Here is a 15457-nt window from a genome sequence, read left to right as displayed (position 1 = left end):
GCTCAGGCAGCAGCCGTGGAGGCAGGCATAGCTACTATTTGAGGTTATTAACCTTTCACCTCTGGTTGCTGGCAGGGCAGGGCGCGTGCCACGTGCGCCGCTGGAGCCCGGACCCAATATCCGGTCGTCGTGCGGCATGACGCAACACTTGGCGGTGACTTCCGGCCGATGGCGCAGCGCCTGAGGTGAGTGACATGGAGGCCGTGTAGCGGCTGAACCACAACAATTGGAAAGGGTGACGCCGGCTAGTATTCGAGGGGCCTCAAACGGAATGTTTTACTGAAGGGAACGCTACAGATTCAGACATGCGTTGAAAGTGCCGCTGTTAGAATTTTAGCTGTTATGATCTACTCTGAAGGGGCCGTTTATTTGGGCGCAAAATTAGCCTTAGGTGACTTAACCTCCCAAAGCGATCTCTCTAACCCCACACACTGGGGCAACTCAAGTCTTCCGTCCTGATCCCGAAGCTAAAATCCCACAGTGTTCTTTCCAAACTCCCTTTCTTGTACTTTGGCTCTGATTGTGGGTGCTTAAGTTGACATCGTCATTCTCCTCCAACCCTCTCTACTGTCAACCAACGCCATTGAACTTTCCACTGCAGTCAGTGCATCTCTAGCAATGGCTTCTCCTTTTTGTCCCATCTCTTGGGATACTCCCAAGATCAGAGGTTCCCAGACTTTATCTATTGCATACCCACTTCTGGAGCTGCATGTGTACCCAAATCATCATACAGGTTTAACATTTTAACTCTGTTAACGCCTAAGCATTGCGCAAAATGTACAAAATATCAAACCTAATTTAAACAATACCATAGTAGTACTACTTAGAATCTCATCCGTCACAATAATGGTATGTTCAAGCATATACACATAACATTTGGAGTGATGGGCAATAGTTTGAGCTGTAAATTGTTTCCTACATATGGATTCTGGCGATATTTTGATTTCATTCCAGTAAGTGAAAACTCTCTTTCACACAGCTAAGTTGTACAAACAGTACCAAATCCTTGACTGCCCTGTCTGACCATCGTGCTCTAATTTGGACCCAAATTTCAGCTAATTGCTTATGTTGGAAGAATGTTCTCACCTGCATCAGCCTGAAAAGTACCTTGAAAACTTTGTTCCATTTAAATACTGCATGACTGCACGTTGAGGGAAAAAAAACCTGGTTGCACACAATTGCAATGTGCAGGAGAAGCCTGTGGCTGCATGGATACTGCAGAACAATTTGTGAATGGGTAGTACTGTTTGTATTTCACTGGGTAGAAAACATCTCTCCTGCCAGTTTCACTTAAATCAAAGATGACAAACTGTTCAGATTCATCTAAATCTATTTTCAATAATTAAGACACCATTCAAATTCTGCTCATTCCTTCCTATTTGATATTTCCCCAAAATATTTTTGGATACCGCAAAGTCCAAGAATGAGGAGGATTATTTTTCCCAAAGCAAACTCTCCCCATGTCGCTTTGAGTACATGCTATTCTCAGTACTAGGTATCATTCCATCTTGGTAATCACTGTACCTGAAAACTAGATGTCCACTTTTGAAGCAAACTTTTCTCTCTCTCCAGATGAATTAGTTTTATTGCAGCCTATTGTACTTAACATCCACCACTTCTAAAAATAAAAATATACAGTTGCTTTAAATATTTTTTTCCTCTAAGTATTAACATTTTATATTAAAACATTTCACATTTTAATGATTTGTTATGCATTCCAGATTTACATTGGGATTGGTGCACTTAAATTATTAATTTTACAAAGACAATAGGTCCGTCACCCTGTGAAATTGGTGAATATGAATCAAGATCTTCACATAAAATCATTTGAATTCCTCCCAAAAAAACTAGTATAAAAGTCAAAACTAGACAACAACATCTTGAAAAGTTGTGGAAAGGACACAATAAAGGAGGAAAAAATCTTGGAGCAATACCAAGCAAAGATTTTTTTTAAGCAACCTATGGAAATTACAGCACCATCATCACAACCTGCCTCCGTCACCTCCTATAACGTCTGGTCAGTAGTAACCTTGGCAATATTCTGAATTGCAAGTCTTTTTAATTTAGAACTACAGTATCTATAAAGAAAACAAACGTGAGCTCAGCTTGCCAAAATGTTTAAACCCAATCAAATGCAAACCCAAAGACTTTTATTTAACTGCTCACAGTGCCATCCATGCTGGTGACTGAGAGACTGCAGCTATAATTTCTGCAACAAGTTACAGTGAAATGGGAGAAGAAACAAACAAGGCAGATTATGTTGGGGATGTGCAAGAGGATCTACCTATAGACAATTTCTCCTGTGTTCCATTCCATACCCCACCCCCCATCCCCCCAGAAATGTTAGTACATGAACCACTGCATTATATCAATGCAAGTTGTACAGTAGATAAAAGTTTAACATGGTTTTTCTCCTTTGTTTACAAGCACATTGTTATTACATAACGTATAATTGCAACACTTGCGCATAATTTCAGTATGATAGAAATGGGGCATTCACCAAATTTATTTGGCAAATTTTTTCGGAAAGAACAGTAATTTCTTCAAGAACAAGCTCCTAAACAGGTCCAATTGGAGGATTTTCCTTTTCTGGATGTTGAAGATGTAATTTCATATTTAATTGCCCAAACCTCATCACTAGTTCTATAATTACGAAATAACATTATTGAAGTTCTTTGGAAAAAGGATGTTAAATCATGGAAGGATAATGTGACAGAAGTTGAGTATTTAGCCCTTCATATCCATGCCAGCTCTGTGCAAGAGCAACTTTGCCAGTCCCACTCCCTTGCCCTTTCTTCATGGCCCTGCAATTTTTTTCTCTTCAAATAATTATCCAATTCCCTTTTGAAAGCCATGATTGAATCAGTTTCCACCACACATTCAGGCAGTGCATTCCAAACCTTAAACATTCACTGCATTAAAAAGAAATGATTTTTCTCATGTTGCCCTTGATTCTTTTGTCATTCACCTTAAATCAGTGTCCTCTGGGTATTGACATTTCTACTAAATGGAACAGTTTGATTTTGAACACCTCTATCAAGTCTTCTCTCAACCTTCTCGAAAGAGAACAACTCTAGCTTCTCCAAACTATCCACGTAACTGAAATCCCTAATCTCTGGAGCCATTCTTGTGAATCTTTTCTGCCCCATCTCTAATGCCTTCACATCCTTCCTAAAGTGTGATGCCCAGAATTGGACACACTGCTTCATATGAGACCGAGCCATTGCTTTTGCATTCAATGCCTCGGTTTTTAAGGCCAAGGATCCCATATACTTTATCAATCACTTTCTCAACCTGCCTTGTCACCTTCAACAATTTGTACAGTTACACCTGCAGGTCCCTCTGCTCTTGCACCCCCTTTAGAATTGGACCCTTTATTTTTAATTGCCTCTCCTCATTCTTCCTACCAAAAGTATATAATTTCACACTTCTCTGCATTAAATTTCATCTACCACATATCTGCCCATTCCACCAGTCTGCCTGTCTTCTTGAAGTATATTGCTATCCTTCTCAAGTTCACAATAGTTTCAAATTTTGTGTGATCAGCAAATTTTGAAATTGTGCCCTGCACATTCAAGTCTGTGTCATTAATATAGAACAGCAGTGGTTCTAGTACCGACCCCTGGGGAACCCCACTGTATGCCTTCCTCCAGTCTGAAAAAACAGCCATTCATCACTAAGATAAAAACAAAATACTGCGGATGCTGGAAATCTAGAACAAAAACAAAAATACCTGGAAAAACTCAGCAGGTCTGACAGCATCTGCGGAGAGGAACACAGTTAACGCTTCGCGTCTGAATGAATGATGAAGAGTCATAAGGACTCGATGTGTTAACTGTGTTCCTCTCCGCAGATGCTGTCAAAGCTGCTGAGTTTTTCCAGGTATTTTAGTTTTTGTTCTAGCCATTCACCACTGCTCTTTCCTTTCACTCCGTCAATTTTGTTTCCATGCTGCCACTTTCTGTTTAATTCCATGGGCTTTGAACTTTGCTGACAAGCTTGTTATGCGGCACTTTATCAAACACCATTTGGAAGTCTGTATACCTGACATCAACCGTATTACCCTCATTAACCCTCTCTCTTACCTCATCTGAAAACTCCATTAGTTCAACATGGTTTGTTTTTAACAAATCTGTGCTGACTTCCTTTAATTAATCCACACTTGTACCAGTAATTTGTTACTTTTGTCCTGTATTATCATTTCTGAAAGCTAACAGGGTTTATGCAGGCTCTGCTTGCAGCTACAACTAGTTAATTAGATAATTGGCTTAAACAGGTTTTCAGAGGCTAGATTCAAAGAGTATAAAAACAGGCCATCTTACAGTGCTGACTTTTTCTGCACTGGTGTGCTGCTCTGGGCTGCAGTTGGAGTTTGGTGACTGAGGGAGGAGGTGAGGAGGGAACGAGGTGATCCTTTGAGTACCATGAATATGGTCGGGTAAGTATTTAATACTTTTATCGCTTATAATTTTTAAGGTCTTATTTTGTGGTTCATCGTTTGTAAGGGCTATATTCTGTAACAACGAGGAGCAGGGAACAAGGGCCCTAGAGTAATTGATATTATTTGATATTAGGTATCTTCCAAAAGGTTTAATTTAATTTAAAGGGGTAAGTCATGGTAGGGGAGCTCAAAGGCGTGGTGTGCTCCTCCTGCTCTATATGGGAAGCCGGGAGCATTTCCAGAACCCGAGGCCAGCGTGTGGGCGGGAAGTGGCTCCAGCTGCAGCTCCTGGAAGCCTGGGTTTCGGAGCTGGAGCAGCAGCTGGGGACACTGTGGAGCATCTGCGAGGTGGAGAGTATCGTGGATAACACATATAGAGAGGTGGTCACACTGCAGGTGAAGAGTCCACAGGCAGGAAGGGAATGGGTGACCACCAGGCAGAGCAAGAGGACTTGGCAGGCAGTGCAGGAATCTCCTGTGACTATTCCCCTGCAAAACAGATATACCGCTTTGGATACTGTTGGAGGGGATTGGCCTCTCAGGGGAAAGCAGCAACAGCCAAATTCATTGCACCACAGTTGGCTCTGCTGCACAAGGGAGGAGTAAAAAGTGTGGGAATGCAATACTTATAAGGGATTCAATTGTAAGGAGAATAGATAGGCATTTCTGTGGCTGCAAACGAGACTCCAGGATGGTATATTGCCTCCCTAGCACTAGGGTCAAGGATGTCTCAGAGCGGCTACAGGACATTCTGAAGGGTGAGGGTGAACAGCCAGTGGTCGTGGTATTCATTGGTACAAACGACATAGGTAAAAAAAGGGATGAGGTCCTAAAAGCAGAATATAGGGAGTTAGGAAGTAAGGTGAAAAGTAGAACCTCAAAGGTAGTGACCTCAGGATTACTACCAGTGCCACGTGCTAGTCAGAGTAGAAATAGCAGGATATATCGGATGCATACGTGGCTGAAGAGATGGTATGAGGGGACGGATTCAGATTCCTGGGACATTGGGACCAGTACAAACTGGACAGGTTACACCTGGTCAGGACCGGGACTAATGTCCCGGGGGAATATTTGCTAGAGTAGTTGGGGAGGGTTTAAACTAAAATGGCAGGGGGATGGGAACCTATGCAAGGGGTCAGAGCTGGGGGAATCAAAGACAAGAACAAAAGACAGGAGAATTATAAAAGTGATAGGCAGAGAAATCAAGGGCAAGAATCAAACAGGGCCTCAGTGAAAAATAGTGGGAACGGGACAAGTAATGTTAAAAAGAAAAGCCTTAAGGCTTTGTGCCTTAACGCGAGGAACATTTGCAATAAAGTGGATGAATTAATCGTGCAAAAAGATGTAAATAGGTATGATATAGTCGGGATGACAGAGACATGGCTGCAGGATGACCAGGGATGGGAACTGAACATCCAGGGGTATTCAGTATTTAGGAATGACAGACAAAAAGGAAAAGGCGATGGAGTTGCATTACTGGTTAAAAAGGAAATTAACACAATAGTGAGGAAAGATATTAGCTCTGACGATGTGGAATCTGTATGGGTAGAGCTGAGAAACACTAAGGGGCAAAAAACGTTATTGGGGTTTGTATATAGACCCCCAAACTGTAGTGGTGATGTTGGGAATGGCAAACAGGAAATTAGAGACGCATGCAATAAAGGAACATCTGTAATTATGGGTGACTTTAATCTGCATATAGATTGGGCAAATCAAATTAGTAACGACACCGTAGAGCAGGAATTCCTGGAGTGTATACGGTATGGTTTTCTGGACCAATACGTTGAGGAACCAACTAGAGAACAGACCATCCTAGACTGGGTATTGTGTAATGAGAAAGGAATAATTGGCAATCTGTTGTGTGAGGCCCCTTGGGGGGATGAGCGACCATAATATGATAGAATTGTTCATCAAGATGGAGAGTGACATAGTTGATTCTGAGACTAGGGTCCTGAATCTTAATAAAAGAAACTACGATGGTATGAGACGTGAGTTTGGCTATGATGGATCAGGAAACGTTATTTAAAGGGATGACGGTGGATAGGCAATGGCAAATGTTCAAAGAGCGCATGGGTGAACTGCAACAATTGTTTATTTCTGTCCGGTGCAAAAGTAAAACAGGAAAGGTGGCCAAACCATGGCTTACAAAGGAAATTAGAGACAGTATTAGATCCAAGGAAGAGACATACAAATTGGCCAGAGAAGACAACAGGCCTGAGGATTGGGAGCAGTTTAGAATTCAGCAAAAGAGGACCAAGGGATTGATTAAGAAGGGGAAAATAGAGTGTGAGAGTAAGCTTGCAGGGAACATAAAAACTGACTGTAAAAGTTTCTATTGGTATGTAAAGAGAAAAAGATTGGTGAAGACAAATGTAGGTCCCTTACAATCTGAAACAGGGAAATTTATAATGGGGAACAAAGAAATGGTCGACCAGCTAAATACATACTTTGGTTCTGTCTTCACAAAGAAGGACACAAATAACATACCAGAAATGTTGGGGAACACAGGGTTTAGTGAGAGGGAGGAACTGAAAGAAATCAATATTAGCAGGGAAATGGTGTTGGAGAAATTGATGGAATTGAAAGCCGATAAATCCCCAGGGCCTGATAATCTACATGCCAGAGTACTTAAGGAAGTGGCCCTAGAAATAGTGGATGCATTGGTGGTCATCTTCTGAGATTCTTTAGACTCTGGAACAGTTCCTACAGATTGGAGGGTAGCTAATGTGACCCCACTATTTAAAAAGGGAGATAGAGAGAAAACAGGGAATTATAGACCAGTCAGCCTGACATCGGTCGTGGGGAAAATTCTAGAGTCCATTATAAAAGATTTAATAGCTGAGCACTTGGAAAACACTGGCAGAACCGGACAGAGTCAGCATGGATTTACAAAAGGGAAATCATGCTTGACAAATCTACTGGAATTTTTCAAGGATGTAACTAGTAGAGTTGATGAGGGGGAGCCAGTGGATGTGGTTTATTTGGACTTTCAGAAGGCTTTCAACAAAGTCCCACATAAGAGATTGACGAGTAAAATTAAAGCGCATGGGATTTGGCGTAGTGTATGGATAGAAAACTAATTGGCAGACAGGAAACAAAGAGTAGGAATAAACGGGTCTTTTTCCGAATGGCAGGCAGTGACTAGTGGAGTACCACAGGGATCGGTGCTGGGACCCCAGCTATTCACAATATATATTAATGACTTAGATGAGGGAACTTAATGTAATATTTCTAAATTTGCAGATGACACAAAGCTGGGTGGGAGGGTGAGCTGTGAGGAGAATGCAGAGATGCTTCAGTGTGATTTGGACAAGTTGAGTGAGTGGGCAAATGCATGGCAGATGCAGTATAATGCAGATAAATGTGAGGTTATCCACTTTGGTAGTAAAAACAGGAAGGCAGATTATTATCTGAATGGCTATAAATTGAGAGAGGGGAATGTGCAACGAGACCTGGGTGACCTCGTACACCAGTCGTTGAAGGTAAGCATGCAGGTGGTAAAGAAGGCAAATGGTATGTTGGCCTTCATAGCAAGAGGATTCGAGTACAGGAGCAGGGAGTCTTGCTGCAATTATACAGGGCCTTGGTGAGACCACACTTGGAATATTGTGTGCAGTTTTGATCTCCTTATCTGAGGAAGGATGTTCTTGCTATAGAGGGAGTGCAGCGAAGGATTACCTGACTGATTCCTGCGATGGCAAGACTGACATATAAGGAGAGATTGAGTCAGTTAGGATTATATTCGCTGGAGTTCAGAAGAATGAGGGGGGATCTCATGGAAACCTATAAAATTCTAACAGGACTAGACAGGGTAGATGCAGGAAGGATGTCCCCGATGGTGGGGGAGTCCAGAACTAGGGGTCACAGTCTGAGGATATGGGGTAGACCATTTAGGACTGAGATGAGGAGAAATTTCTTCACCCAGAGAGTGGTGAGCCTGTGGAATTCGCTACCACAGAAAGTAGTTGAGGCCAAAACATTGTATGTTTTCAAGAAGGAGTTAGATATAGCTCTTGGGGCAAAAGGGATCAAAGGATATGGGGAGAAAGCAGGAGCAGGCTATTGAGTTGGATGATCAGCCATGATCATAATGAATGGCGGAGCAGGCTCGAAGGGCCGAATGGCCTACTCCTGCTCCTATTTTCTATGTTTCTATCCCATCACCCAGGTTAAACTGACTGGCCTGTAGTTGCTGGGCTTATCTTTGTACCCTTTTTTGGACAAGGGTGTGACATTTGCTTTTCGCTAGTCTCTTGGCACCACCCCTGTATCTAAGGAGGATTAGAAGATTATGGCCAATGCTTTCGCAATTTCAACCATCAATATCCTAGGATGTATCTGATCTGGTCCTGGTGGCTTGTAAATTTTAAGTACAGTCAGCCTTTCTAATGCCTACTCTAACAATTTTTAGCCCATCTAGTATCTCAAATACCTCCTTTTCTCTATGACTTGGGCATCTTCTTTCTTGGTAAGGCAAATGCAAAGTAGTAAATTAGTACCTCAGCCAAGCCTCTATACTTGAATTTCTTTTTTGGTCCACAAGTGGCCCAGTCCCTCTTTTTACTACCCTTTTACTATTTATATGCCTGAAGAAGACTTTTGGATTCCCTTGTATGTTAGCTGCCAGTCTCTTTTCATGTTCTTGCTTTGCTTCTCATTACTTTTTTCACTTTCCCACTGAGCTTCTATATTCATCCTGGTTCTCACGTGTATTATCAAGCTGACATCTATTATACACACTTTTTCTGCTCCATGTTACCCTCTATCTCTTTTGTCATCCATGGAGCTCTGGCTTTGTTTGTCCTACCTTTGCCCCTTGTGAAAATGTACCTGCACCATCTTCTCTTTAAAGGGAGCCCATTGTTCTGTTAAGTTTTGCCTGCTAGTATGTTCTATCATTGTAGCTTTGAGAAGGAGTTTTGTGACTCAGTTCAATAAAGTTTGGAAAACATGAATGAGCTTTGAGTTTTAAGAAATAAAAGAGCATAATATCAACTTAATAAAGGTTTAATATGTTCACCTTTAACATAGTTGAAAGGAAAATTGCCCATGATCTTTTTGAATATGAAATTTGAGTTGATCAATGTCAAAAAAGGCATGAAATGTAATGTTGGAATTAGGATGGAAATTACAGCTGGATATATTTTATTTGTATCAAATGACTATTACTGCTTCCTTTCGAGCTATATCCATGCCCATTTATCAAGCTGTTCTGTCATGCTTCTGTGCATGATTCAGTTTACCTTGGATTGAGGTTTTCCAATTGGATTCACTTGGTTGCTAACCTCAGACCTCCCAACTGGATCTCCAAGTTACGTAGTTCTGCCAGTGTTGCCTGTAGCTTCCTCCTCATTCCTGACACCGAGGTCCTAGGTGTGCATTTTCCATCCCATTTCTGGTTGAGCCAAAATCTCTAGTCATGTTTGAATTTGGACAGGAGGGGATCTGGTTGCAACATTGGGCATGATGTGGCTGTTAGTGAGTGATTTTATTGAAAGAGTTGCCCTGGTGATACTCGCTTCAAATCATACAGGTTTTCCTGTTAATTTCCTACCCTTGACTTGAATTTTGTGTATCTAATTTCTATTGTAAATTGGGAATTAATGGAATAAATATTTCATGTCACCTGAAGCTCCAAGTAGTTTGGCACAAAATTTGATTTCATTTGGACACTTTGTTAACTAGAAACAGGAGCAGAACAGTTGTGTTAGTAGGGTGTATCTCACTAAATGTATCACAATAGAAGCAAACCAGTATAAGTCTACACCTGGTTTATTGTGATCAGATTATTCTGCTCTGTACTAAATTAAGAGAATAAAGTGCATGTAAAACATACTATATATGATAACAATTAAGACAAATTCCATAGATTAGCTGTTATATGGTGTGAGTTTGATCAGGAATAAGTTAATCAGCCAAAAATGATTTCCAAAACCCCAATCCAGGATTCTCTGCGCTAGATCACGAGCCTATGATCTTGCTGTAAAGTGCACCCATGTGCACATTAGGTAGGCTGGCCTGGTTGTGGTTGCTTGCAGTGGAATTGTTCATCAGTGCTCACTGTCCAGGTTTTCACATGAAGAATGGGCGCTTTAGAAGCATTGCCCTGGGATTTTAAGAGTAGCTGTGGCTAAATTGAGAAAGTCAGAGGAGAATTAGAGAAGGAAACGTAACGGATAAAATTATTCCAGTCATTTGCCTCTGTTACCTTTGCTTAAGATCATCAATTGATACAACTTTTTCTATCTGCCTTGTCGTCTGTCACAGTTGTGATGTGTTTAATACAATCTTTCATTCATCAGACATTTGCAACGTCTGAGCTGATTATGTGACTGCCTGATAAGCAAAGCCCGAAAATTATTTTTCATGGTGTATTGAGAACTGGGAAGTGACGTTTGTGGTGTTCAGCAAAAGAGATATAAAAACTAATCAAAATCTCTGTGATAGTGCAAAATAGACACTCATAAGTGGAACAACATGCTTAAGAAAAGAAAGCACAGCACAAAATAAATCATTCATGAAGGCACTTGCTGCAATGAAGTTTGTCATATTGCTGATGCTGAATGTGAAGGCCAGTTGAAGAAGTCTCACTTGAAAAATCAAGATTCCCAATCCGGTATATCCAGAATCCACTATTCAATCTATGGATGCCTATTCCAAGCAAAAACAGATCTCTTAAGTCAGCAAAGGACTTGCTGCAAAAAATTATATTCTGGCTGTCTTCAAAATTGAAGGACCAATGATGATGATGCAATCTTAAAATGGCTTAAAGAGTAAGTAACCTTAGTGTTTCCTCTTTTATTATGGCCTCGAGATCCCAATGAAGTTGTTAAAATCAAAATGAGGGGTAGCAAGTAGTTACCAATCTGCAGAAACCTCCACAATAATTAACCTTTAATTGACCTTGGAGCCAATTAACATCACTTGTTCCCACATGGAGTGACTGTGAAGTAGCCTGGTTAGCATCTAACAATTTAAACTGCGCTCCAAACTATGCCACAGGTAAACCCTTACTTAAAAAAAACTATATGGGAACTGGAAAGGACAGAAGATTAGTATTTTCCCTTTCAGGGATCAAATCTTGAAATAGATATGGATTGGAAAATGTTTCTCACTTGACTGAAGCATCTGGTATAATTTGAATTTGAAGTTCCTAGGGTCTTTATGGCAAGTAGGTTATCAACCTTAAGCACAGCTATACTTTAGAGTTCAGTAATATTTTGTGCCCCTATGTTATGTTTTGCCTTATTTAAAATTCTCATCCTTGTTTTCAAATCTCACACTATTTTTGTAATCTCTTCCAGCCCTACAAGCCTTCAATTTACCTCTTGATCATCCCTGATTTTAATTGCTCTAGCAATAGCAATCATGTTTTCAGCTGCCTAGGTCCTATGCTCTGGCACTTCCACCCTAAACCTCTGTCTCCCTACCTCTCTTTCTTCCTTTAGATGCTCCTTTAAAAACTACCTCTCATCAGCCCTAATATCCCCTATATGACATGGTGTCAAACATTTCTGATAACTCCTGAGAAGCACTTTGGGACATTTTACTAAGTTAGAGGTGCTATATAAATACAAGTTGTTGCTGTCATGATTTGGCATTAAATTAACTATTATGGTGAAAGTCATAATGATGCAATAGGTGATGTTTTCCTGTGACTCATTTCAAAATACACTGTTGGATAGAGTTGACAAAGCTTTATTTTGTTCTAATTCATGCTGTGCCTGCCTGACTTGGGGCTGCTTGATACTGCAAGCAAACTTTTTTTTTGAAGATGTTGAATATTTGTGTACATTTTTAAACAGAAAATATCTAAGTACAAAATTAAATGAAATAATTTGTTTACCTGTTACTTAATGCACTTCATAGTTCTCAGTCTGCAGAATATTTCTGTAAATCTGTGGATGTTTTATTATGAAAACTATGTTTTATATTTCTTCAATTTCTGTACAATTTTCTCCGTTCCTTTTTTCTGAAGGTGCCAGCTCATGCTGGATAAGGTTTGATAAGACATTCTAGGTCCCAGTTTTCATATGTGAGACTAAACATTTCAGCAAGTTATTAAGTAATGGGAAACATCACTGAAGACCAACCCCCCCTCGACTGGTGTCAATGTAGGGATCCAAAGCGAGGTATCTAGCTGACTTTGTACCCCTTAGAACAGCTAACTCAGAACAGACCAGAAATTATCTCTTGATATTTCAATTTCCCTTCTAGACACTAATGCCTATTAACTATGTGCAAGCAGCTAAGGATAATTAGTAAGTAGTGTTTTTCAGGTAAATGGATCAATCAATCATGCTTGTAACTATAATTAAGAATTTAATACATTTTATTATTGTATTTAAATATATTTAGTTCCAGTGGGACTGTGTGGAAACTCTGCATCATTCCCAACAATCCCACCTGCACTGGGGGGGCGGTGGTTAAGAGCACAGCTGGTGTATTCCAGTTGGATGCTGATCCTGAAAGCTTGCATGTGTGACCCAGCGATTGCGTTTGACAAGTGGGTGTTTTCTTCTTTTGTGTACATGTTCATTTGTGAGATCTTAGTTATGTATTGTTTTATGTGTTACATTTTTAAGACTGTTCTTTGGTGAGATTTATGAGACTGTTTAAAGTCTATTTTTGGACATTCTGTTTTTTTTAATGAAAGAACCTGTGCTGGTTAATATTTGCACTTTATGCATGGATATGTAAATAAAAATTTAAATGATTTCCCTCTGATTTCTTTTGATAATGTGTCATTTTAAGAATCGAGCTCTCAATATGATTAGTTCCTGTGCTATACATTGGTAATTCTAAGCTATGTTACAGATTAAATATGTGTAGTATAATCTGTCCACCACTGGAACAGGAATTGTAGAATTCTGTTTACAGATGCCAAACCCCATATCTGGAAAGCTCAGGTTGAGACTGGATTTTGGGATTTAATGGATTTTGGGTCCTAGGCCTAGCATGTACAGAAAATCTATGAAAAATGAAGAATAAAAGGATTTTATTCCAGGGTACCAGCTTCAAATGTAGCCAGTTTTCAGGCCCTTCCGGATTTTGGGACACCGAATAAGGGTCTGGTACCCGTACTTTCAGAGGCTGTTGTTAGAAATTCTATCTTTAGAAGCGTGGTCTCATGTTGCCAATATTTACATTTGTGGTCAAAGATAGATTTGTTAAAAAATACCTGGGGCTGATTTTGCACTCTTGATCAGTCCAGGCTTTTGAACAAACCCCATTCTCTAGGGTAGGTTTCAAGATTGGACTGGTGGACAGACTGTTCTCCCACTGGATCAGTTATCTCCTCCTTAACATGGGCATTTCATACTGTACACTGAAACAAATTCAATATATATTTGGCATCTAGTTTACAACCATCATAAACTGCGTTTCACATCACATTCCAAAACGTCACATTTGGTTACAGATGCAAAACAGTAATTGAAATGGAAGCAATTGTTAATCCATTTTCCTATTTAGAGCGATGGCCTTAAAGACACAGGTCAGGTTAGTAACTAAAAACCATACTCATGGTCCAGATCGGGGACTGCCAATAAGTGACCCACATAGATCTTGCTAGTGTAGTTTCTTTTTATACTGTACCTAACAGCTTCGGTCCTCTTGTTTGTCTCACCCCCTCTAGTCTTTTTTTACTAAAGGAGGTGTTGCCTGAAATTAGGAGATTTGCATGAACTTGGGTCTGAGCAAACTGTAAGAGGTGTTGGTATAATTGCTGTAATGTGACTTAGTGAAATCAATGGGAAATTATTTGTACCTTAGCAATTTTATAACAAGAAAATAGAATTTGAAGCAGAACTGCATGTTGTATCTCAGAGGCTGGGGAGGGGATGGAACAAGATGCACTTAAGCCTTTATTAGTGTCTGTCTTAAGATGTCTGTGAGAAGGTATGTCAGAGTTGCTCACCTAGAGTCCTGCTCTGACTCTTTGTATAGAGTGTCTTGTCCCTGCAAATTTATTGAAGTGTATGAAGCTCAAGACTTCACAAAGTATTAATGATATATCCTTCATAACAGAAACCACATTTGTTATTTCATAGTTCTTCAATAAGCAATGAGTTGGCCAAAAAAATTGTTGAAGGTCCATTGTAACTAGATCTTATGATTTATAACAGCTTTTATATAGAGTTTCGGATCATTTCATTTCATTAAAAACAGGGATAGAGAGTGAGAAAAAAATTATTTTCTCCTCCGTTTTAGCAGCTTATAATATCTCTGTTTGAAACCATGCATCAAGCCCCTTAAGTGTGAGTAAAGCTTTATTTCTTCTAAACTTTAATCATTATTTACCCTTGCTGCAAATTCATCTTGTTTGCCTAAAGTTGGCTTGTTTTCCTCCCTTGTGCTGCCTTAGAACTTGTTCACGCCACTGGCTTTCTGTGACTTTACTTCTACCAATGTCTCCTGGAATATATACAACCAGAGTTGGCAACCCTACTAGTGCGACTCCCCCGCCTTATCCCCATGGTCTTGCACATTCTTCCTTTTCCGCTAACAATCCAATTTCCTCTTGAATGCCTCAATTGAACCTGCCTCTACCACATACCTGGGCAGCGCGTTACTGATCCTAACCGTTTGCTGCATGAAAATGTTATTCCTCATTTACCATTGCTTCTTTTACCAATTATCTTAAATCTGTGCCCTTTTGTTTTCAATCCCTGCACCAATGGGAACGCTTTTTTCCCAACCACTCTGTCCAGACCCTTCATGATTTTAAATACTTCTATCAAACCTCCTCTCAACCTTCTCTTATCCAAGGAAAATTGTCCCAACTTCTCCAATCTAACTACTTATGAAGTTCCTCATCCCTGGAACCATTCTTGTGAATCTGTTTTGCACTCTCTCTGATGCCTTCCCATTTTTCCTAAAGCATGGCGCTGCCCAGAACTGAACACAATACTCAGTTGAGGCTGAATCAGTGTTCTATACAAGTTTAACATAGCTTCCCTAAACCTAATATAAAAACAATGGCATCATATTTCCCTCCATTCAGACTGTTGAAAA

The 15457-nt window shown here is 40.2% G+C and overlaps 1 protein-coding gene across 1 annotated transcript in view; it reads left to right on the top strand.

Moving 5' to 3' along the window:
• Window positions 1-127: 127 nt before the first annotated feature.
• The window catches only part of LOC144687841 (transmembrane protein 248-like), a 33994-nt gene continuing 18664 nt past the window's right edge, over window positions 128-15457 (top strand). Inside the window, exon 1 of the mRNA XM_078554366.1 lies at window positions 128-185. The gene's annotated coding sequence lies outside the window, so the exon portion shown is untranslated. The remainder of the gene's footprint in view (window positions 186-15457) is intronic.

The sequence above is a fragment of the Cetorhinus maximus genome, chromosome 12 (assembly GCF_964194155.1).
Source record: "Cetorhinus maximus chromosome 12, sCetMax3.hap1.1, whole genome shotgun sequence".
Taxonomy (NCBI): Eukaryota; Metazoa; Chordata; class Chondrichthyes; order Lamniformes; family Cetorhinidae; genus Cetorhinus; species Cetorhinus maximus.
The sequence above is the reverse complement of the archived record's forward strand: the minus strand, read 5'-3'. Positions and strand labels throughout refer to the sequence as shown.